General features: G+C 41.1%; 1 protein-coding gene across 2 annotated transcripts in view; it reads left to right on the plus strand.

Moving 5' to 3' along the window:
- The first annotated feature begins 6,715 nt into the window (after positions 1–6,715).
- OXR1 (oxidation resistance 1) overlaps positions 6,716–23,487 on the plus strand; it is a 263,521-nt gene continuing 246,749 nt past the window's right edge. Inside the window, exon 1 of one of the 2 annotated variants that reach the window (XM_065668798.1) lies at positions 6,716–6,867. The gene's annotated coding sequence lies outside the window, so the exon portion shown is untranslated. Of the gene's footprint in view, positions 6,868–6,898; positions 6,995–23,487 lie in introns of those variants that run through there. The other variant, XM_065668794.1, reaches the window with a different exon arrangement.

Raw genomic sequence — 23,487 nt, forward strand, 5'->3', positions numbered from 1 at the left:
CCTTAGAAGAGCACCTGTGAGGTATTGTTAGCTTCAGCAAGATGTTTTTTTCATAATAAAGGCCACTGGAGACCTTAATTTTATCTATTTGGTGTGGAGTTTTGGGGGGTGGGGGTTGGGGTGGGTGTTTGGTTTATTTCGTGGATTTTTTTTTTTTTTATGGTTTTTGCTTTATAAATCCATGGAAATTGCACGGAAGGAAAGTTTTTAATTAGTTCCTAAGAAAACTTGTAGTTGCTTTTTTTCCCCATGGCATATTGCCTGTTGGCTATTGGAGGTCCCCCCTTTTAAGATGATTATACCTTGGGTGCTGTTAGTTTTTACAATACAGGATTTACGATTTCTATGAAATCATAGATGATCTCAGCGTACATCTGGTCTTCGTACTGATTTACAGAAGACAACCAACATCTCAATCACATCAGTGCATGCCCTTGCCTGGCTCTGCTAACTACCAGAGAACTTGCATAATCTTCCTTTGTAAACAACTATATGTTTTGTTTGAGATTACTGAGGAAAGTCAAGGGGCAATATCAAATTAAATATTGATCCCAAAGTAGTATGCTACACTTCTCTCTTTTGTTTTTAATAGCTGCACTAATAGCACTCTGCTCTTACTGCTGCTCTCTGAGAGACAGATGCTCCCGGTAGCTTCCTGATGCAAAGTGCTCCAAACACACACTTTTTCCCACATCAAAGATCTCATATTGTCTATTTATTTTGGGGTTTATAATGGCCACTGCAACTTGTATGCCCCATGATAATTAAATAACAGAAAAGCTATGATTTTCTGTATTTACAGGGGCACAACTTCAGAAATGTTGAAAGAAGGTTGGAATGGTTTATGGTTTATTACTGAAGAGTGCTAAGAAAATCTTTCTGAAACACTTCATACATTTGTGTTACATAGTAATATAAGCCTGTGACTGAATTCATAACATGTTGCGCAATTACTGGTGTCTTTGAAAACAAAGCAAATTAATCTCACACAAGCAAATCTACATAATGTGCGAAAGCAATGCATGAGTTGAGTAAGTTTCCTATAGACTACTGAGAACAGCACATACACAACCTTAAAGTAAAATGTTCACTTCATAGCCCCCACAACTTCTTGACAGAACTCTCAGTTAAAGAAGTCAGGGATGGACATTTAAATTCAAATGTCTAAGGGGATAAAAGCCTTCAAAGCCCACAGACAGCAGTAAAAAGTAGATTACTGCAGACTGGCTGGGAAAAAACATTGATTAGTGAAGAAAATGTCTGAGGGGAATATGGCCAACACATTCGACATGCTGGAAATGCTGAACTTGCTCTGAGTTAGAACATATTCTGCATTCTTCCTACGTTAGTATATAAGGCTGTTTTCCTTTCCCATTAATATGAAACTTATTCTTTGAAATTCAGCTATATTTTGTTTCTCATCACAACTCTATTTCTATACAAAACCTTTTTAAAAGAAGAACTTAGACTCATCAGTGGGCCACACTTGCACTGCTGTCAGTGCAGTTTCTGTGTAGCAACGGCAGGATGAAGCCCTTTGCTTTGCTCCGATCAAACTCCTCTATCAGGAGGCTATAGAAAATATGTGGTTTGTCATTTGTTTCCTCTCATGGACCAAAAACTGCTGCTCAGCCTGCCACTGACACAGCCTTAGCTGCTAGAAGCAAATATGGCTGTTTGACATGGTCAGGGAAGAAGAAAGGATACCAGAAAGATAATGGATTTCAAAAGGGTGGATATCCTAGGGTTTTAAACCACTCGTGTCCACTGGTCATTTCTTCCGTAGTGTATGGTAGCAGAGCCCTGCAAGTGGCAAATGAAACTGATATGCAGTGGTAACAATAATCACGTATCCAGGACTGTGGGATATGGTTAGACTCTTCTTTAGAAATCTTCTAAATATCCCTAGTAAGGTATCTATGTATTCAGGGCTTACATGTGAGACAGGATTTCGGCCATTGTGAATTTCAGTGCAGGGAAAGCTATTTATTTTTAAACTTCCAAAGGCCTTTGCCAGTGATGCTTAATGAATAGTAACAGTGAAAGTGGGATTTTTTATATAACATCTTGGTTTATCAAATATAAAGAGGTTTTTTGCTGCATTTCCCTTAAAATCTAAATAACACAGCAGTGTGCCATTAGCTACCTCTAGAGTTAACAGAGATCACACTTGTGGTTGAAAGCATGGATATGATCCTGGGGATCACACATAGTGTAATTTGCAAAAATAGAATTTGTTGTCTAGCCCAGTATACTGTCTCCAGCAGTGGCAGAAAGATATTACCTGGAGACTGTACATGAGCCTAAACTTTTTCCAGTCTGTTCACCTAGTACTGTCCTAGAATCCACAGATCTTGGATCCCAGACACTGCAGGCACTACCCAGCCTTCCCTTTCACTGTTTATTCATCTGTTGCCTATGGGTTTTGCCAATTCTTTTTTGAACCTGCTGATGAAGCCCGTCTACAAAACCTCTTGGGGTGATACTTTCCAGAAGACTACTATGTCTAGCTGAGGGTGCTGGAAAGTACTTCCTTTCATTTGTTTTCAATTTGCAATAATTTCACCAAGGTTGCACAGTACTGTGGAATTTGGTGACGAATCATTCTCGTCCACTTTTTGTCTTATCTACTCCATTCTAATTTTGTAAACCTCAGCCATGTGCCCCCTCATACTTCAGTTCTTCGTATTGAACAGTTCTAGAGTTCCAGCCTTTTTATTCTGCCTTCACAAAGCAGCTGCTTGCTCATAAGTCGCCTCTCTCTACCTTTTCTAGCTCTGCCCTTCATCATTGCAGATGAAAACTAGCCACTGCCCCAGTGAAGCCTAAGGCTTCATTGACTTCTTTGGCTACTGCTGCATATTGAACTGAGAACTTCCAAGAATGGTCAACAGTGACTCCAAGAGCTGGTTACTGAGTTGTAGCTGCTGACTTGCGGCTCAGTTTCATGTAAGCACAATTTAGGTTATTATCTCTAAATGCATTATCATATGGCTCATGCCTCCTTCTCTTTCCCCTTCACTTCAGGAACCTGGTGTAACAATATCAGTTATCCCTCATGGGAATCCACATTTCTCAATCCCCTGTGTCTTATTTCCCTGTTCTGACAAAAACTTCCTTTGCCTTCTGTTCTCATTCCCTCCAAAGGTAGTCTTCACAGCAGGGGGATTTATGTGCCCTGTGTTCCTGCTCTCGTATGCCAGATTTCCCCACTTTACTCCCCATACCACCATCCCTGTGATCCCCATTCTGGATTTCCCTACTTCCAGCCTGTTAGGGTTCTGTAGGAGATGGTCCCCTTCCAATCCCTATTCCACACGTACCTCCACAGCAGAAGGCCCTTAAATGCTCCTTTTCCTCCACTCTAACCACCCTCCTCGTACTTTTTTTTCTATTTTAGTTCCCTGGTTTTTCTTAAAATTCAATGAACTCATGCCCCCTGCTCCCCACAATGACTGGAACATTGTCCTAAAATTTGGAACTGATGTGGGTTTTGAAAATTATGCTACAGATACTTCACAATAATCTGATACACATTTTTAATCGGTATTTCAGGCCATAAGTATTTTTCTCCTAATCTTTCAGGTTGGGCTCATTTTCCTCACTTTTTTCTCAAAACTGTTTCTCAAGAAGCAGTAAAATTGTCACATAAAGGATCATAAATCATGAGGAAATAACCTTTACCTTTTATTTATGTCTTTACTTCCAAATTACATCCCTTGAAAATTAGTTTTGTCCTGTAAACAATAATCATAATAGTAATAATAAAATAACAATAACAAAAATCAGTGCATATTTATCAGTCAGGAAAATTACGTACTTGACTATACAGCAAAGTTACCTAGGTCAGTGAACTTGAAAGGTAAGGATGCTGGAATGTAGCTTTGAGTTACTCAAGGAGATGGTAAAGATAATATGAACAATGCCATCAGGAAGAAGGGTGAAAACAATGACAGAAGAAAATTGAGGGGATCAAGATGAAAGTCTGAGAGCCAGAGCCAGTCACTGGTATGTCACAGCTTCAGATCATCAGCAGTGTGGAATTATAGAAGAAACATTTGAAAAAGAAAGATTTTACTAGAGCCTTCCCAAGTAATATGAAGAGAGACTGGTAAGGTGCTGAGCTATTCGTAGAGACCAAAGCTGCATGTCTTCTATGTGCTTAGGAATTGTTCCTCTTCAATTGCCTGGCCAGGGCACAGCAGCATAGCAGATACCTTTGTTACTATGCAGAAGAAAATGCAATTTTTGCTGAGCAAAACTGGAAAGAAAAAGGAACAGCACCCAGCTTCAGATGGGTGCCTTCCTCTGAATAATTTATAGTTCACTGGTTGATGAAGCAGATGTTGCCACCACTTACTTGCTAATATCCAATTTGCTAATTTGTGTCTGGGTGATGGTGATTTCTTTTGAATGCTGGAATTATAGGTACTTGTTATCTTAGGCATTTTTTATTATTTTTTTTTTTCTACAATTCCATGCAATTTACACGGCATGGGTAAAAAAGTTCCCTGTATGTTTATCTCTCCTTGTAAAAGCAGCTATATTTGACAAGCTCTGAAGAGGTTTCTCATAGATGAAGACATGTGAGAATGATGATATAGCTACCCCTGAAGAGAATGATAATGCAGACTTCAAAAAATACATGTTTTCTTTACCATTACTTTAACAGAGACATTTGTTGCCCTGATGGACAGTCTTCTGCACTCTCTAGACAGAAAGAGTCCCCAGTTGAAATCCACTACCTCTAGACTCAGGACATCTTTTGGCCTGCTGATCTATCTAGAGCTGTATGATGGTGGAAGTGCGAACTGTTCTAGGAAATTCTCCAGAGGCTGCCTACTGCTCCTGCAGAGCTCCAGCTGCAGCCAGAAATACATCAGCCCTCTGCTATCCCAAATCTGAGGCTGCACTCAGAAAACTGCCTTTTCTATTTCCCCTGCTATCCCAAGATCAATAGCTCCAGGTGAAAGAATTACATTATTTATTTATTTCATCAGTTCATACAGTTATGCACACTGCATTGCTTATAGCTTCTTATAATACATCACATGCAGGGTGCAGCTAGACAGACTACAGAACATAGTGGATCTCATGGCTTACAGAGAACACAGAATGAGGAAACAATTAGTGAACATGATTCATTCCCTTTTAAATACTATAATCTTCATCACGTCATCTTTTGTTTCATAAAGTGATGCAGCATGGTTACCTACATAATCTTGTCTAATAATCTATCCTATTGTATGTCAGTCTGTCAGGAAAATTGCTTCCTTGCTCTCACTTCATTTGATGTTACTGACAAGTAATGTTTCCTTTCCTGATTATACTCACCTACATGAAACAGAGCTTTTTGTCTGTGGTAGTTTTTGATGAAGGCTGTGTTAAGAGTTCCGATTAAGATAAACTTCCAGTGCTCTCCTCTCATGTCTAGTGAAATAAATGAAGCTTTTTCAACGTGGTAATCTTGACTGTGCATACTACCGTATGAGATATCATCAGAGTAGCAAGTTATCACTGTGCAAATGTTGTCCAATATTCTTTTAGGAGTGAGAACTTACTCAGTATTCATACTGTAAAGATGTTTTTTCGTGCAGCAGCAATTTTCTCTATCTGTAAAAGCAGAACTCAGCAAAACCTCTTAAGTCCTGCTAGGGTAATAGGCTTTGTAGTATGTAAATCAAAAACAACGCAGCGTTGGCATGTTTATTCTTATTGGTCTTTTAGGAAGGCAGGGAGTGATAAACACAGCTTAAAACCACACCAGGAACTCCCACTCAACAAATACTTAGGGGGCTTTTAATTTCTGACATAATAATTAGTGACTGTGAAAGGAGAGTGTGATCATGTAATTTCTCTTGCCACACAGATCTTCCAGCCTAGAAAATCACACTGAGGGGGCTGCTCTGGAAGCTCTTTGCCTTGGACTCGCTACATTCTAATTTGACTGCTCTGCGTGTGCCCCCCGAGTCTCGTCCACCAAACCGAACACCTCAGAGCAGGACGGAGCTTCCTCCCGAGTAACAAACACTGCACGTACCGCCCGGCATCCTCTCCCGCACCTCCTAGACCCGGTTTCTGAAGCCGCCGCCTCACGGAGTGGCCCGGCCGTGAGGTACCTAGCCCGGTCCTCAGATGAGGGCCCCAGTGCCGCTGTGGTGGCCTGGCAGAGCCCGGCCACCGCCCCATCCGACACCCCGAGCGCCCTCCCGGAGCCGCAGCCCCGCTCGTTTCGGCGGCACTAGCCTCCGCAGCCCGGGCGCGGACACGACGCGGGCGGCGCGGGCATCGCCCCGGTTTCAGAGCCTCTCCGCCGGCCCCGCGGGACGGACGGGCGCGGGGGAAGGTCACCCCCGAGCCCAACGCTGCGAGAAGCGCGGCTGCCACTGTCCCTTTAAGCTCCAGCTGTGGCTGCCTGCGGCGCCTATTTTTAGCTCGTGCTCTTGGTCGCGTCCAGCTCTGCGCCCCGTTCCTTCACGCTCCCCCCTTTCCTGCCCCGGTGGTACGCTCCGCGCGGCGGCGGGGGCACTGAGCATGTCCGAAAGCGCCCGGCAGCGGCCGCCGAGCCGGGGCTGCGCTCGCGCGCCGCGCTCGCGGGGCGGGAAGGGGCGCGCGCGGCCGGGGGCCGCGTGAGGGGAGGCGGGTGCCGCCGCCGCCGCCCGCCAGTTTGTCCGCGGGCGCGGGGAGGGCGCGCAGCCGGCGCCGCGCCGGGGGTGCCCGGGTCAGCGCTCCACCTGCCCGAGGGCTGGGGTCGGGCGACCCGCGCGGCGCGACCGGCTTCTCCTGCCCGCCCGGCAGCCGCGGGGCCGGGGCAACTTGTGACAGCGGGGCCCGAGGCCTGCCGGCGGCCACCGCCGGTCCCGTCAGGTGCGTGCGGCGCCGGGAGGGACAGTGCGCTCCGGTCCGGCCTGAGCGCGTTCTGCGGCGGCGAGAGGCGCGCAGGGAGGCGGGAGGCGCGCTCGCCCCGCGGAGAGGCGCGGTGCGGGAGCCCCGGGTAGGTAGCCGCGCAGGCAGCGCATCATCCGAATCAGCCAGGCTGCGGTGCGTGGAGGAGTTTCTGACTTGACAGATGGTATCGTAGGGAAGAAAGTATTTGCTGGGAGAAGCTGCAGTGGCATACGTTCGTGCTCCCTCGTGCGACGGTTTATTCTGGGAGCGCGTTTAGTCTGGTAGGGGTACGGTATTTTAACTTGTCAGTAGCGAACGTAAGTAACATAAGTAGCATTGCCCCAAGTTTTTCCTCTGAAATGTGATTTTGTTATTCATTTATAAAACTTCTGTTGTCGTTCCTATCACATGTAAACCCGGTTTGAACACTGTGTTTCTGATACTAGGGGCTGTAAATTTCTTCACTTAATGTTTCGAGAGCGGCATAATTTACTTAATTTCTCTCCTGTGCTCTGAAGTGAGGAAAGCCTTGGGAAGCTGCTTCCGTACTCAGAGGAGGCTCGTTGTTGTTTGCAAAGTTGAATTAAGGCAGCGATCTAATTAAAATGATAAATTAATAGGGGAAGAGGAATTTGAGGAGCTTTCTGTGTAACTCAATATCACTTAAGAAAATTTTGCTGCTTAGCATGTCAGTGGTGCAAAAATTGGACCAAGCAGGGGCCAGTAGGGTGCTCTTGGTGGACAGTCTGTCTTAATTTTCATTAGACCATTCCAGTAGGTATTCTCAGTTTAATGACCCGACTTTTGACACTTACAGCCATGATTATCTTTGCACATTGACTTAGATTTGGTGGAGTATTCAGAGATAAATATTCATGTAAGCTTAAATGTCTGCACGTTAAGCCTCATCAAAATTCTGATATATTTTAAAGTAGTAAGGGACGAAGAACTTGCCGTCTCTACTGTGTATATTCTTGGCTCTGCTAATTAGTGTCATTGCAGTGGAGACAGGAATGCTGCTTGTGATTGTTTCCGTACCTCTGCAACTCTTCCTCTCTCCCAAATGATTTCCCCCCCGCCAACTAATGACGATTGATCTGTGGGTTTCTGAAAGCCCATCACTGTGCGTGATTGGGATCTGACTTGTGCATGAATAAACTGCTGTCCTGTCAGTTCCATTTTTATGAGTATGCAGTAATGGGGGAAAATAATGAATTCTTGAGTAGATGCTTTTTGCCCGCTGCACAAGACTGTAACAGAATGCAGCAGGAAAGAACAGCTTGTGTTACCCATTGACAGCACAGGGAAAAGTAAGGAGCAAAAATCTTGTACATGGCAACCTTCAATTTTTCTCCTGCAATTTGATTTGAGCTGAAATAATACCAGGTATTTTAAAAACAAATTTGTTCAAAATATCAATGGCCTTCCAAGTCTGAGTGTTAAAAATGCCTTTCCTGATTTTCTTGGTGTAATAATTTGTTTCATTGTGTTGCATTTTACTGTTGCAACATTTTAATACTTCTTGTTACAGTTCCAGAGGTCATGCGTATTAACAGAATTGTTTCAGCATGCTACGAGACAAGCATTCTTTGATCATCAAAGCATATGCTGATAGAGCATATAAACATATCCCTAGAATATATGCTGTATAATTCCTGTAGAGTCTCAGCTGATTCTTCATTTCTTGTCCAGGTTTGAGCTCAACTGCTGGAGATGAAAGTAATTTGAGAGGTAGTGGGGTAACGTACTAACTGTTGGGCAATGTCTAATGCAGCTGCAGTGTTTCCACATAGTTATTTTTCCCTTCAGGCTAAATAAAAAGTGACTAATGTTCTTTCTCCATGCATGGCTTCCCTTGAAAACTCTGATTTCTCTATTATTTGCTTAATCTAAGGAAATGTCATTCATTCCCCCCCCCCCCCCCCCTTTTCTTTTCTTAATAAAGTGTGTCATCTCTTATATGGGATCACACCAACCCTCCCCCTGCCCCCCGGACTTTGGGGAATAACAGAACTATGGAAAGAGATGTAAATATAATTATCTTTTTTAAAAAAGTTTAATTTAATTAAAAAAGAAAAACAACAGCAACCTGCCCCCCCAAAACAACCCAACAAACCAACAAACAAAAAATCCCCCAAACCTCCCACCCAAACCCTATTAATAATGCCATAGAAAATTTTCATAGCAAAGTAGTTATTCTCCAGGGCTGATAGCTGAAAGCAGCAGGCTGGGATTGTCAGCATTACCTATCAGGTGTCAATTTACAAGAATGTCTCTTAGCATTTGTTTTTGTCAATGAGCTGCTGTAACTTCTTCTTCACCCTTTAGTGAGCTGCTGTTTTTTCTTAAGTTACTTTAGCAAAACCACTAAATAAAATATATTATTGAAACACGTGACAACCTTACACAAGCAAACAGTTACTGCTGACAAACATCGTTGGGGGTCAGGTTAGCGCCAGATTGCTACCTGTTCATGAATGAGTTCACTGAGGAGACGCTGATACTTTTAATAGAGCCATTTACTTAACTTCAGGATGGCTTCCTTTTCTGCTACAGCAGATGTTCGCTAAGGTGGGGTGTCTTCCTTTGGTGTGTGAACTGTTGCCATCAGAAGCAGAAGGAGCAGTGTGAATTTGAGCAGGGAAAGAATTGCACGTGTTCCAAAGCTCATGGTGAAGACCTTCAAGTGTTTGAAAAAGATGCTAACTTCATTTCATCGGTGGTGTTCTGTGCCAGGAACAGATGCTCACGTGGTGTGCTGCAGCAGATATTTGCTAAGGTAGGGTGTCTTCCTTTGGTGTGTGAACTGTTGCCCTCAGAAGCAGAAGGAGCAGTTTGAATTTGAGCAGGCAAAGAGTTGCACGTGTTCCAGAGCTCATGGTGAAGACCTTCAAGTGTTTGAAAAAAACACTTAACTTCATTTCATCGGTGGTGTTCTGTGCCAGGAGCAGATGCTCACGTGGTGTGCTGCAGCACTGAGCTGTAAATTACCCTTTTATTCTAGCATCTACTCCTACCAGTTTAACTGAAGATTAGACATAGATATGGAGAAGGTATCTCCTGGATATCTCATGGTGTGTTATGAATGTGTCATACAGTTTCTAAGACAGGAAGTTACTGGATCTGCAGGTCAAAAATCTTGGACTGCGTAGAAGCCTCTGTCACAGAGAGAGATTGGTGTCGGCAGCAGTTTAGGGAGGAAGAAAAAAAAAAAATTGGAGAAGAGAGAAGCAGGGAGGAAAATCCATAAACCTGTGTTAGTCTTTCACAGCTGTTGTACTGAAGAACTAATTGAAGTTTGGGCTCCTGAATTCTTAAATGGCATGAGGGGAAAGATTGCTGTGAGTTCCCAGAAGTGTCCTAATCACAACATACCAACACACTGTTGGTCACAAATGAAAGGATTGTACCTTCTCTGGAGTCAGTGCAATCATAGAATCATAGAATAGTTAGGGTTGGAAAGGACCTCAAGATCATCTAGTTCCAACCCCCCTGCCATGGACAGGAACACCTCACGCTAAACCATCCCACACAAGGCTTCATCCAACCTGGCCTTGAACACAACTGGGATGGAGCACTCACAACCTCCCTGGGCAACCCATTCCAGTGTCTCACCACCCTAACAGGAAAGAATTTCCTCCTTATATCCAATCTAAACTTCCCCTGTTTAAGTTTGAACCCGTTACCCCTTGTCCTGTCACTACAGTCCCTGACGAAGAGTCCCTCCCCAGCACCCCTATAGGCCCCCTTCAGATACTGGAAGGCTGCTATGAGGTCTCCACGCAGCCTTCTCTTCTCCAGGCTGAATAGCCCCAACTTCCTCAGCCTGTCTTCATACGGGAGGTGCTGCAGTCCCCTGATCATCCTCGTGGCCCTTCTCTGGACTTGTTCCAGCAGTTCCATGTCCTTTTCATGTTGAGGACACCAGAACTGCACACAATACTCCAGGTGAGGTCTCACAAGAGCAGAGTAGAGGGGTGGGATCACCTCCTTCGACCTGTTGGTCACACTCCTTTTGATGCAGCCCAGGATACGGTTGGCTTTCTGGGCTGCAAGTGCACACTGCTGGCTCAGGTTCATTTTCTCATCGACCAGCACCCCCAAGTCCTTCTCTGCAGGGCCACTCTGAATCTCTTCTTTGCCCTGTCTTATCCCCATAGCCTGGGGATGGTAACATTGGTTAAATGTGGGACCCTGAGCAGCAGGATTGAGTGTGCTGTGGTGTTGTACGGCAAACATGTTTAAATAGCTTGAGGCTGTGGAAGGTATACCAGTTTCCTCTTTATTTTCTTTTTCCTGGACCCAGTTGTTTTCAGGCTTGGACTAATAAGTCTAAGCTGATGTATATATTTCTGGTAGGCTTTTATGACCTTGTTGTTCTATATGGTGGGGATCTTGTTCTTGCCCCAGCCCTGTGAGATTAAGGTGAAGTAACAAAGTACTTACTGAGTAATAGTTAATCGATACTGGCAGCCTGACTGATTTGAAAATGAGAGTTAACTGTAAAACTTGTGAAGGAGCAACAGAACTCACTCAGTGCACATTATAAAACTGGAGGAATATGTGCAGTGATGTCCAACGAAATAAAAACTGGCTGACTCGGGAAATTCTTGGTTGAATGAGATTTATTACTTAGAAAAAAAATTCTTAATTTAAGAATTTGGTGTAAACCTCTCTTGACACTTGTGAATGTATCCAAATCAGCTGTGAGTTTTCCAGGTATTAGCCTAAGTATCTTCTATTAATAACTTATTTTTACCTTGGTGCTTTCTTATTCAACTTCCAGCTACCAGATCTGACTCTGTTTAAGAAGCTACACATTGTCCAATGTTTTTTCTGTATGTACATATGTATGTATAGGTCAGTAAAGACCTCTTGATAAGACTGATCTCATAAAATCTTTTGCTGTTTATATATTTTTTTCAGTCTTGTTTAAATGTTGAGACTAGTCTGTTACTTTGTTTTCTGTCACAAGTTATATCTACTGTGATCTGGATGCAGCTGCTTTTCGTGATTGTGCAATAACTTCACACACAAACAAAATAACCAGGACAAAAAAAGTCAGTGCCCTAATAGGAGAGAGAGAACATAAAGAAATTTTTAGTGGTGAAATAGATACAAGTTGTTTAATGCTTTTCTAGTAAATCCGTTGGTGGTCAACAGTGAAAGACGAGTGAAATAGGACATTTTGAGCACTCTAAGCAGAGCTTATGCTGATGGTAGTGAAAGCAAGTGTTGTCTGTGGAAGGTGGGAACCTTATCAGTCTGTGAATAAGGGCCTTAAGTCAGGTAAGATCCTCTGTTACAGTTTACACATTCTTCAGTCATTAGTGACTAAAAAGTAACACTTTGGGCCAGCCCTTTGCATGCTTCTGAAGGCATAGTTAACATCTGTGCAATGTAGGGTATTTCTTTTTGAGCATGAACAATAAAGCTGTAGCAGTTCAGTACCAAACTCAAGATGCCTCTGGAAGGCAAACCATCACCTCCTGGTTGCGTAGGACCCTTGTTCGTTCAGTGGTATTACTTGTACACATCTTTGTTTTGGAAGGTGTTCTCAGCCTTCAGGAACCATCTTGTCTGTCTTCAGTGGGTGATGCCACAAATCAGATTTGGGGGAAAAAAAAATAAAAATAATTCTGTGTGAAGATTTTGGGGGAAAAAAAAACGCTATGTGAACACATAATGTGGTTACTTAGTTGACATGTGTTTTTTTCTAGACTTGATATGTACAATCCCATTCATTTCATTATGAACTTGAGCTGTGAAAATGGAGAAGTAAAAGTATCATCTGCCTTCTGTGCTCCTTTATGCAAAATGTTTTTGGGACACATAATATGAAAAAAAATCATAGGTAAAACACAGTTGACTCAAGTACTCCTATAGATAACAAGTGTCCAGAAACCTTTATGTAATATGACATGCACATAAAGATAAGACTTTAATACTGTAGTCACAACTTTGTTTTTCTCCCAAGGCATAACACAGCTAGATTCCATGGAGACACCTTCTGAAACAGCAGCAAATACATTATTATTCTTTAATCTAACCATGGTTGTACAAGAGCTTAGTAGAAAATGATCTTCATGTTTCATAAATAATACAGAGCATACTAAATGTTAGTATTTATATCTCACTGCTAAAAATTTGATTCACTTGTGAGTCTTCTTTATACTTCTGTTGTGTTTTTAAATTATTAATATTGTTGTATTTCAGAAATTGATATTTATATACTGTTGATGTAAATCTAATCTTTTCAGTTATCTGAATCTCTGGCAGTTCCAAGTTGTCTTATGCATTTTGTTGCACTGAAAAGCACGGACATCCATGTTGTTGATACAGGCACATTCCAAGATGTTTAATCAATGATTATCACAACTTCTGTAGCTCCTGAAAAGAGAAGCTGTAACAGCTTTTAAATCCTTTTTTAGAGAAGGAAACAGTTCTTATCCGGGGCTACAAGCAGTGATAATAAGGAAAACAGATGAAATGGGAAAGATAATGTATTGTTCTGGCTTTAATTCTCCTTTGGGAGCTTGTTGTTAGTCTCTGTGGGTTTTCAGTCATCTTCTCTGGGATTACAACTATATCTTTTTTTCTTTTTAAAATGATTTTTCTTTTTCCTAGTGTCAGTATGAACACTGACTGTAGGGAAATGCCATGGCCATAGGACTAACGCTAATTCATTAGTAGTCAATCTCACTTTCAGATGAATCCTCAAGCACCTAGTTGTATTTTCTGCTTTAACGTTTTTCAAGGAATTGCACTAATTTTATGTGTGGACTTAAACCAGTGATAGAAGTCCCAGTCATACCTTCTGTTGTCATTTGTATATCACCATGGCAAAACTAAATTGTGTCTGTGTTTGCATGAATTTTCCTTATGCCAGAAAGGATGACAGCAGCAGGAATTAGCTGGTATATGTAGAACACTTGCCTTTGATGCTCTTTTCCATATGAAAACTGCTATACCCTTTTTTTTTCCCTGTAATTTTTTTCACTAAGGTCTGCCTTACCTGAAAGCTATAACCTGAGTTTATGCTCTGCTGAGAAGTTCTACCTGAAGCAGTGTGCAACTTAAACACCTCTAAAACAGAAACAGTGGAATGACTATGTGTAAAAAGTTATAAGGGAAATTTTGAAGTGGAACTAACATTTATTAAAGCTTCACTGCTCAATTGATTTTCCTATTTAATACTTCCCTATGTCTTCCTGCATGTTGTGTTTCTCCTCAGTAAGCTGTCTACAGTGAGTGGAGTGTGTATTTACTTGTTTTAGAGGCCTACATAACCAGCTGTTTTTAGAGAATGAACTTGTCTACTTTATTTTCACATTAAACTATTGATATAGATCATAAAAATTGAGGCTGTGAATGTAACATTTTTCTCATGTGTCCCTGCCATAATAGCTGGTTTATGTACTTTCCCCGTGTAACCTTGTGCTTACTTTATCCTCAGACAGTACCTGAAGTGTTGGGTGTAAAGCCGTACTTCTGTGCTGTGTTGCGTCTGAGTGTCTACCTCCAGGCATGGCTTTCTGTTCAGTTTCCTTGTGTTCAGGGGTCCCAAAGGACACAGCTTTCAGCTGAGCATGTACTCATGTCTAAGACAGTGTCCAGCAGGACTTACCTAGTGCTTGCTCTTTTTCTGCAGTTCTTGTGTATGGCAGTGGTGATGTAAAACTGGAATTTTGAATGTGTTTTGTATTCTTACAAATGTAATTTTCTTACCAGTGTCCTTAGAGCATTGAGGCACTGGAAGGTAGCTTTATGAGCAAGCACCCTGACTAAAGTGCTGAAGCAAAAAGAGCTGTCCATGGAGCGGGGGACCATGAGAGAGAAAGTCTTGGCTTTGAATTGAAGTAAGGCTAGGATGAGCTGCCTGGGCAAAATCTTAATGTTTGTTGGATGAGGTTTTTGGAGGATAGTGATGGAGACACGATGGGGCTGAGGGAAGATGAGAATGGCATTGGGCAACTGGGAAGACATGCAGGTAGTTGAGTCTGTCTTGTGAGGGCTTTACAAAGTCCAGAAGGAATCCAAACTTTCCAATTCTTCTTGTCCTGTTGTAAACCAGGCAAAACCACGTTGTTAAGGGTATTTTACCTCATTATTCTATCTTCTTACCACCGTTACTCTTCCTCTGTTTTATTATTGTAAACTTGTATTTCTGATCATTGTGGGACTTAAAATATTAGAGCTGGAGCTGGCTGGATATCCAACCTAAATGAAGTCTTTTCCATTTAACTGTAGTCTGTATGCTTCAATTCTGTATCTGTAAAATGAAGATAACACTAGCTGCACAACATAGCATGATATGAGAAGATAAGTTCATTAATGTTGGCAAAAATACTTTAGTACTGTACTGATGATCACCTTGAAGAGGCTCATGAAGAAATTAATACTTCTGGCATCCTAGCAGAGCTTGAGAACTGAACTGTAAGTCTGTGGACTGAACAACTATAATGAGACTAGACACAAGATACCTTACCTTGGTTACTCAGTAAATAGTGTCCTTCTTCTCTCTAAGCATTGAAATTTTGGTGGAAAGAAATGCTATGTGAACACATAGCTGTAAACTGTGTAAAGGTGTTTATACATCCTCTCTGAGCATATTGTTTAGACTCTTGGTGACCTGTGGTTCTTAACTTTGTGAAAATCGCAGCCACAGTATATGAGAGGGTTGGTATGTACTGGCGTCCTTATCAAACTGGAACCAGCCTTCTCAATTAGGATGTCTTTGAAGGGGAAAGATAATAAGAGGAATTGGCTTTAAATAACTTCCTGTGACAAGGACAGTATCTCTTTTTTTTCAAAGGTCTGTACATATTGTCAAGGTGAATTAATTCATATTTGCCAAAATGAGCCAGATTTATACCTATGTGAGGGCAAAGGAACTCACCAATGTGCTTTAGTGAGTTAAGTTAGTTCATGTAAGTGTGTGATTATCAGAAGGATTTTAAAGAATAGTCTAGAAAAAAAATGAATATAATAGCTTTTTTTATGGGTAAATTAAGGTAAATTGTGCCCATCTGCGGAAACGCAGACTGAGATGGTGTGAAGCAGTGGAGCTGGTGTAAGCAGCTTGTAGTTTTCCAGATGCTTGTACCTGACATTTTATACTGCAGAGCTTACACAGTGGCACCATGCAAATTTCGGTGCATCAAGCATGCAGTTTCCATGCCGGGATCAAATTACTCAAGTTATTTGGAGTTCTGGACTACTGCAATTTTAAACCACTAGTGTTTTGTCATCTGTCCTTGTTTAGGAAGATTCCTATTCCATTTAATAAAAATTGAATTTTGAGAAATTAGTGATTATGGCCATCACTGAGCTGCAGCACATCTGAAGCCTGCAAATTTGTTTATGCTTGTGATACATTAACCAATTAACTTGAGTGGCAATCTTATTACATCTTCCAGTCTGTTCTGGGTGCATTGTTAACCATTCTTCTCTGGCAGGTAAAGAAAGGTAAAAGGATAGTGTTTTCTCCAAAGAAATCAAACTAATCATCCGCTTCAGAACCTTGGATGAGAAATATAACATTATTATGGAAAGGTTTCAAGCTATAGCCCTGCAGGATGCTTTCTTCAAACACATAGCTATTGAGCTGTGTAAGAGCATTTAGGATTAACACAAGAGAGTCTTCATTCAGCTGGTAGATCATCATAGCTAAGCTGAGACTACTGTCATAGGGTATTGGTCATTCCTTAGCATGTGACATGTAGGTAAAGTTCCTTTTCCTTTTTAACTGTGATCTTTTTGTGTTACTTTGTTTTGCTATTATCTCTTTTGAAGTTGAGGAGAGGATGTTTCTATAGATCCATAAAACTGATATATCGCTTTTCATGAATAGAAAAATTGATTCTGTGCAAATGATCATTTGCATTTATACAATGCAGTAATAAGCTCATGCATTTCTAAGGGTGTCTGACTCCTAATTGAGAATCCCAACAAAGAATCTGAGGTGACCATTTGGCTCAAAACTTTGCATCCCTGCCCATCAACTGAATCATGTAGCCTGCCTCTGCATGCATTAATTTTCTTGACTCTTTAGTCAGTTTGGGTACAGTTTTAGTATTGCTAATAGGTCACACTAATTTTTCCGCTTTTTTTTTTTTTTGTAAAAAATGCTGGTGTAAAAAAAGTAGTTTATGTGAGACCACTAGGAGAACACTTTAAAAATTCCAGTAATCCATGAGCCCAGTTGCAGAAAGCATGACTTGAGTATGGATTCTTAAAGGTGAGCTACAAGAACAATGTTTAATTCAAAGTTTAAATTAACATATTATCCAATAGAATTTGGGACTGTGGCTTAGTGTGTTACAGATTACTGCTATATTGGAATTCATGCTTAAACTTGTACGTTTTTTCCTCCTTATACAAGTTACCTGTGTTTGGAAGTTCTAGTTCCGATCCTTTCCTATTAACAAACACTAATGTCAGATGTCTTTACTATGAATTTATGACCTCAATCAAATAAAGCTGTACAAAATGACACTAATTCCTCATTGAAACAAAGAAATTTAACCCTTTCCTTAAAGAGCTACTTCAGCAGGGTCTAGAGTCTGTAACAGACAGACTTTTGACTGACTGATTTTATTTTAACATATGGAAGACACTGGATAGTTTTCCCTTAATCATCTCTACAAATCAACAATTGGTGAAAGATAAGTACTTCCCAGGTGTTAGGGAAGGGTCAGATAGTGTATTGCTAACAGCTTTGAGCCATATGTGGAGAATATTCCTACCTTCTGTTCATCGATAGGGAAGCAAATGTTACATGTTTTTATTTATATTTAATAAAATTAAGTATGCATGTATTTTTTGTCCTCTGCCTTCTGGGTAATTGGTAATGTGGAACTAAGCTGTTATGGAGTGGGCATGCTACTGAGGGTGTGAGTTTGGGGTTTTTTTTTCTGTTACTCAGTTTTAAATGCACATAAGGTTTTTTCTGGTGCAGCACCAGATTTTATAGTATTTTTTTACATGTGGCTGGTATCTAAATGCTGTTTACCACAATGGGTGGAATGAGTGTGAACGTGTTGCTGTGGGTAGAGAAGTCAGAGGACACTGCATGAGAGAGCTGGCTCTGTGATACAGATCTTGAGTACTTTAGTTGCAGGATAGGAGCAAATACCTCATGTTTGTTCTTTGCAGGTTGTCAAGCCAGATGTGGGGAGAAAAATAACTTGCATAAATGAAGTTTTTACACAATAGTATTTTGTGTTACTCCTTTGTTTTGCAAATTTCAAGTAGCTCTACTATGCTTGCCAGTGAAATAAGCAGATTACTGGAACAAAGGAGAAAAAAAACCTTCATTCTCTTCAACTAATTTCTACTAAAATCCTATTTGAAACATTGCAGTTCACAGTTCAAATTTTTTGGTTGATTTTTGGCTCATTTACTGAGTGACCCAAATAAAAGTAATGAGCAGGCAGTAGATATTTTTGTTGTTGGATTGCTCATTATCTTTTGAAGGTATTCATTTTTTCACTTCCCTGTATTTGTTATGGGAAGGATAAATTTAGTATTGTGGAGACAATAACCACATTTCCAATTCCATGGTCATAGTTCTTATTTAATGCTATCAGGACGGTCATTTTTGGAAATGCTCTGCATAATGTATCAGCATGAGCCAGATTTTCCTCTGTGACTCAGAGGCTGTTGTAATTATATTGGTGCAGGCAACTGCATCTCTTGCAGTTACTTGTTCAACTGTATCAGCTTTATGTGAATTAAGGAAACAGTGTGGTTTTCACATACATGGGATGCACAAAGTCAAACTATGGCAACAGAGTCCTGTTCGGCATTTGAGAGGCACCCAAGAGTGTCCAAATTACCTGTTTCCTGTGCACTGCCTGTTCTTTTTGGGATGATGATGTTCTCTGGTTCTATGTTGAGATCAGAGCTAAGAAGGGTAATAAGATAAGCTCCTTCTGGCTAAAAAAAGAACAGTGATGCTAAGCTTGAGGATGAAGCACATGTAGGCTTTCCTTTGGACTTCCATCTGGAACTGCAAGAGTACGTAAAAATTCCTTTCCTCCTCAGCTAATGAGATTGAGGTGTTTCCCATACGGGTCACCTACTGGTTTAACCTGCTGGGAACATTGCCATAAAGAAGGCAGGTTTCTGACATGTGTTCAGTGATGTGTTAGAAGGTTTTGTACCAAAATGAACAAAGAAGCGGAGATGATCTCTTCTGGTTTAGAATGAAGAATTAAGAATTTTCACCTCCTGGAAAATGATCAAGTAAGAAATAAGTGATGTCTTAATTCAATCCTGATTTCAATTCTATTCTAAATCCTAAAAATTGGACTTCTAAACAGTGGGCTGAATGTCCAGTGCCATTTTAGTAGCAAGCAGCACTGTAATTATTCATATCATCGTATAGATAGTTGAATTTAACAATAAGAAATAAGGAATGACTTACCATTTGCTTTCATTCAGCACTTTTTGCACTTTAATTTTGTAATGCAGATGCCTCTGAATCCATCATATTTAGTAATTTCTCTGTTTCCATGCTGTTTTCAGTCCCAAGTAGTTTGTAAGGTTTGTTCTCAGAAACCATAATTGGTAAAATATAGCAAGGTTCAGAAGGAAATGGTAAAAATTCATAGTTTCAAGCTTTTCTGAAAAATGAAAAAAAAAAAAAAGTGCTTTCTCTTTTGAATTTTAGTGGAATTAAAGTTTCACAAGATAGAAACTAGGGCTTTAAGAAAATCTAAGTATCATGGCATAAATTATCTTTAATATAAGAAAACTTTAGTATTGGAAACTTTCATAGTGATAAAAGCAAAACATAATGGCTTAAGAGTATGTGCAGTGCTTCTAGCATGAAGCTAGAAGCATAAAATTATGCTTCTAATGCTTCTTATACTTAAAATTGGCCAAAACCCAAAGAAAACAAAACAAATACCACAATGAAAGGTTCATATTTTTGGCTACTCTTGTGCAGTGCGAAGTCCAAAGCAGTATAAAGAGTCTGAGCTGATGCTTTTATTCAGTTATAGGTACTGGGGCTGAAAGTATTCCTAAATGGAATTAAATTCAGTCATTGTTATGCTTGAGTTTCTACAGTGTTAAATTCCTACTGAATTTTGAAACTCAAAAATACTTTGACCTTTACTGAAGTCGGTAAGTACTGTGTGTGTTTAAGATGTTGAAATCAGACAGAAAGTTGCATGCCAAAGCGTAGTATACACAAGGCATAATCTCTCAAGTCTCTGTCCTTTAATGCTGTATTAGCTAGCTAGTAGCTAGATTAGACCTCTGCTCTTGAGTTGCCCTATGGAAATGCATCTCTATTTGTCTCTCTGTCCATGAATGAGAAGTACCTATGTGACAGATGACCTTATTTTCTTAGAATCAGCCTTTGCAAATACTCCTGGTGTCTTAATTTTTCAGTCTAGGTTTGAGAATGGCAACCCAGAGAGGGCCTACAGAAAAGCTGGAGACGGGGACTTTTTAGAAGGGCATGTAGTGACAGAAAATGAGGGAACGGTTTTAAGCTGAAAGAGGAGAGATTTAGATTAGATACTAGGAAGAAGTTCTTCCCTGTGAGGATGATGAAGCACTGGCACAGGTTATCCAGAGAAGCTGTGGCTGCCCCATCCCTGGCAGTGTTCAAGGCCAGGTTGGATGGGGCTTTGAGTGATCTTTGAGTGTCCATCATATTTGAAAAATCATGGCAGTTAGGTGAAGTTTCCGACGACTGGAAGAAGGGTCATATAACCCCCGTTTTCAAGAAGGGGAAAATGGATGACCTGGGGAATTACAGACCAGTCAGTCTCACCTCTGTGCCTGGCAAAATCTTGGAGCAGATTCTCCTGGAAGGCATGCTAAGGCACATGAGAAACAACAAGGTGCTTGGTGACAGCCAGCATGGCTTCACTAAGGGGAAATCCTGCCTGACCAGTTTGATGGCCTTCTATGATGGGGCTACGAAACTGATGGACAGGGGTAGAGCAGCTGATGTCATCTACCTGGACTTGTGCAAGGCGTTTGTCCCACATGAAATCCTTGTCTCTAAATTGGAGAGATATCAATTTGACAGGTGGACCACTCGGTGAATAAAGAACTGGCTGGATGGTAGCAAACAAAGAGTTGTGGTCAATGGCTCAATGTCTGGCTGGAGACCAGTAACGAGTGGTGTCCCTCAGGGATCGGTGTTGGGACTGGTCTTGTTTAACATCTTCGTCGATGCCATGGACAGTGGGATTGAGTGCGCCCTCAGCAAGTTTGCCAATGACACCAAGATGTGTGGTTTGGTTGATACGCTGGAGGGAAGGGATGCCATCCAGAGGGACCTTGACACTCTTGTGAAGTGGGATGATGCCAACCTTATGGAGTTTAACCAAGTGCAAGGTCCTACACCTGGGTCGGAGCAATCCCAGGCACAGCTACAGGTTGGGCAAAGAAGAGATTCAGAGCAGCCCTGCAGAGAAGGACTTGGGGGTGTTGGTCGATGAGAAAATGAACATGAGCCGGCAGTGTGTGCTCCCAGCCCAGAAAGCCAACCGTATCCTGAGCTGCATCAAAAGGAGCGTGACCAGCAAGTCAAAGGAGGTGATCCTGCCCCTCTACTCTGCTCTCATGAGACCTCACCTGGAGTATTGTGTGCATTTCTGGTGTCTTCAACATGAAAAGGACATGGAACTCTTGGAACAAGTGCAGTGGAGGGCCACGAGGATGATCAGGGGACTGGAGCACCTCCTGTATGAAGACAGGCTGAGAAAGCTGGGGCTGTTCAGCCTGGAGAAGAGAAGGCTGTGTGGGGACCTCATAGCAGCCTTCCAGTATCTGAAGAGGGCCCATAGGGATGCTGGGGAGGGAGTCTTCCTCAGGGACTGTAGTGATAGGACATGGGGTAATGGGTTAAAACTTAAACAGGGGAAGTTTAGATTGGATATAATGAAAAAGTTGTCTACTGTAAAGGTGGTGAGGCACTGGAATGGGTTGCCTAAGGAAGCTGTGAATGCTCCATCCGTGGAGGTGTTCAAGGCCAGATTGGACAGAGCCTTGGGTGACACAGTTTGGTGTGAGATTTCCCTTACCACGTCAAGGGGGTTGGAACTAGATTATCTTAAGGTCCTTTCCCAGACTAACTATTCTATGATTCTATGACCTGGTCTAGTAGAAGGTGTTCCTGTTTGTGGGAGGTGGGTTACAACTAGATGGTCTTTAAGGTTCCTTCCAACCCAAACCATTCTATGATCTTGTGAACTTTTGTGTTCATAGAATCATAGAATTGGTAACTGAATTCTATCATTGTAATTTCTTTTTTTTGTTTATGTATATGTTGTTGGAAAATTAAAAGCAAAAAGTCATTCTTAGGTGCTTGGCCACAAAATAGGTAGATGTTAGAAGCATGGTGACAAGCTGAACATTTCTGCATTGAAACAATTTTATATTGATCCTTTTTGAATCGATGTAGCCTGCTTTTGAATTTCTCTAGTTGTGTTCTTAGATTTTCTGAGTTCCTAAATGGAAAATTTACACCTCCCTTTTGCAAGTACAGTCATTCTCATGCAATTACTTCATTAGCAGTGAGGTTCTTTTTTTGTCAGCAATAGTCTCTCATTTGACAAAGTAAACCTTCGTGCTGTTTCATGACCGAAGAGGTGAATTTTAATCGGCTTTATAGTGTAATTTCTTCTTGAGAGTGACTTCCCATCATTTTCTTGAGTCAAGATGCTACCTTCTGTGAAATCAGTCTGCTTTTTCTCCGATTGAATTGAATTTCTAGTACAGAATAAGCACTGAACTGATTTTGCAGGTTTGGTAGCTTTTTGATTCAGCTCTGCTGTTGTGGTGCTGTATTTCTTTAGGAGTTCTGCTGCCTGTTTTTCAGTTGATGGGCTGATGTTAGTACCTCAAGTCAGTCATACCATATCCTTCCAAATATTTAGGATGAAAGATTTTTAGTTTTAGGAGTTCTAGTAGGAGCAAGTAGCCTTAAGCATTCTGTTAATCTCTGGGCTTCTTCCTCTGTTCAGATTCGAGTGGGTATAATTCTGGCTGAAAGGTTTCATACTACCTGTTATTCATTAAGTTGAAAACTCCATCTGTAGAAGGTATTAATCCAAAATGTTATTCTGGGGCAGTGTGTTTTGAAGTTTCTTGTCTTGGAGTGGGACTGACTTGGACAGTGGTATATTAAATAGAGTGGCTTCTTTGGAAATGTTTTTTATTATATTTAGATATGTCCATATACTTTCAGTGTTTCATGTTCTATTTGAAATGTATTGTGTCTTGAGCATGTCTGTGACTTCACTCAGTGTCAAACATGTTTATCTTCAGTGGATTCATCTATTCTCTTAATATTTTTATTTTTCTTTTCTAAGGTCTAGTAAAAAAAATTGCTCTGACCTCGAGTTCTTACAAGTTCTTTAGATGTTACTGCACGTTACTTACAAATTACGTTTAATATGAATGTGAAGGTTTTGATATTATTTTCTTTTACTTGCAGTTCAACAGTCCCGTGAGGTATTGTGTCATTCTTTCCTATGCAGAGTTTGAAACTAGATAATTCAGTATCAGCCTTTTGTAAGCAATTTTTCCCGATATTTAAAATTCCTGTCATATAACAGAGGATCAGTT

This window comes from Lathamus discolor, chromosome 2 (assembly GCF_037157495.1).
Source record: "Lathamus discolor isolate bLatDis1 chromosome 2, bLatDis1.hap1, whole genome shotgun sequence".
Lineage (NCBI taxonomy): Eukaryota > Metazoa > Chordata > Aves > Psittaciformes > Psittacidae > Lathamus > Lathamus discolor.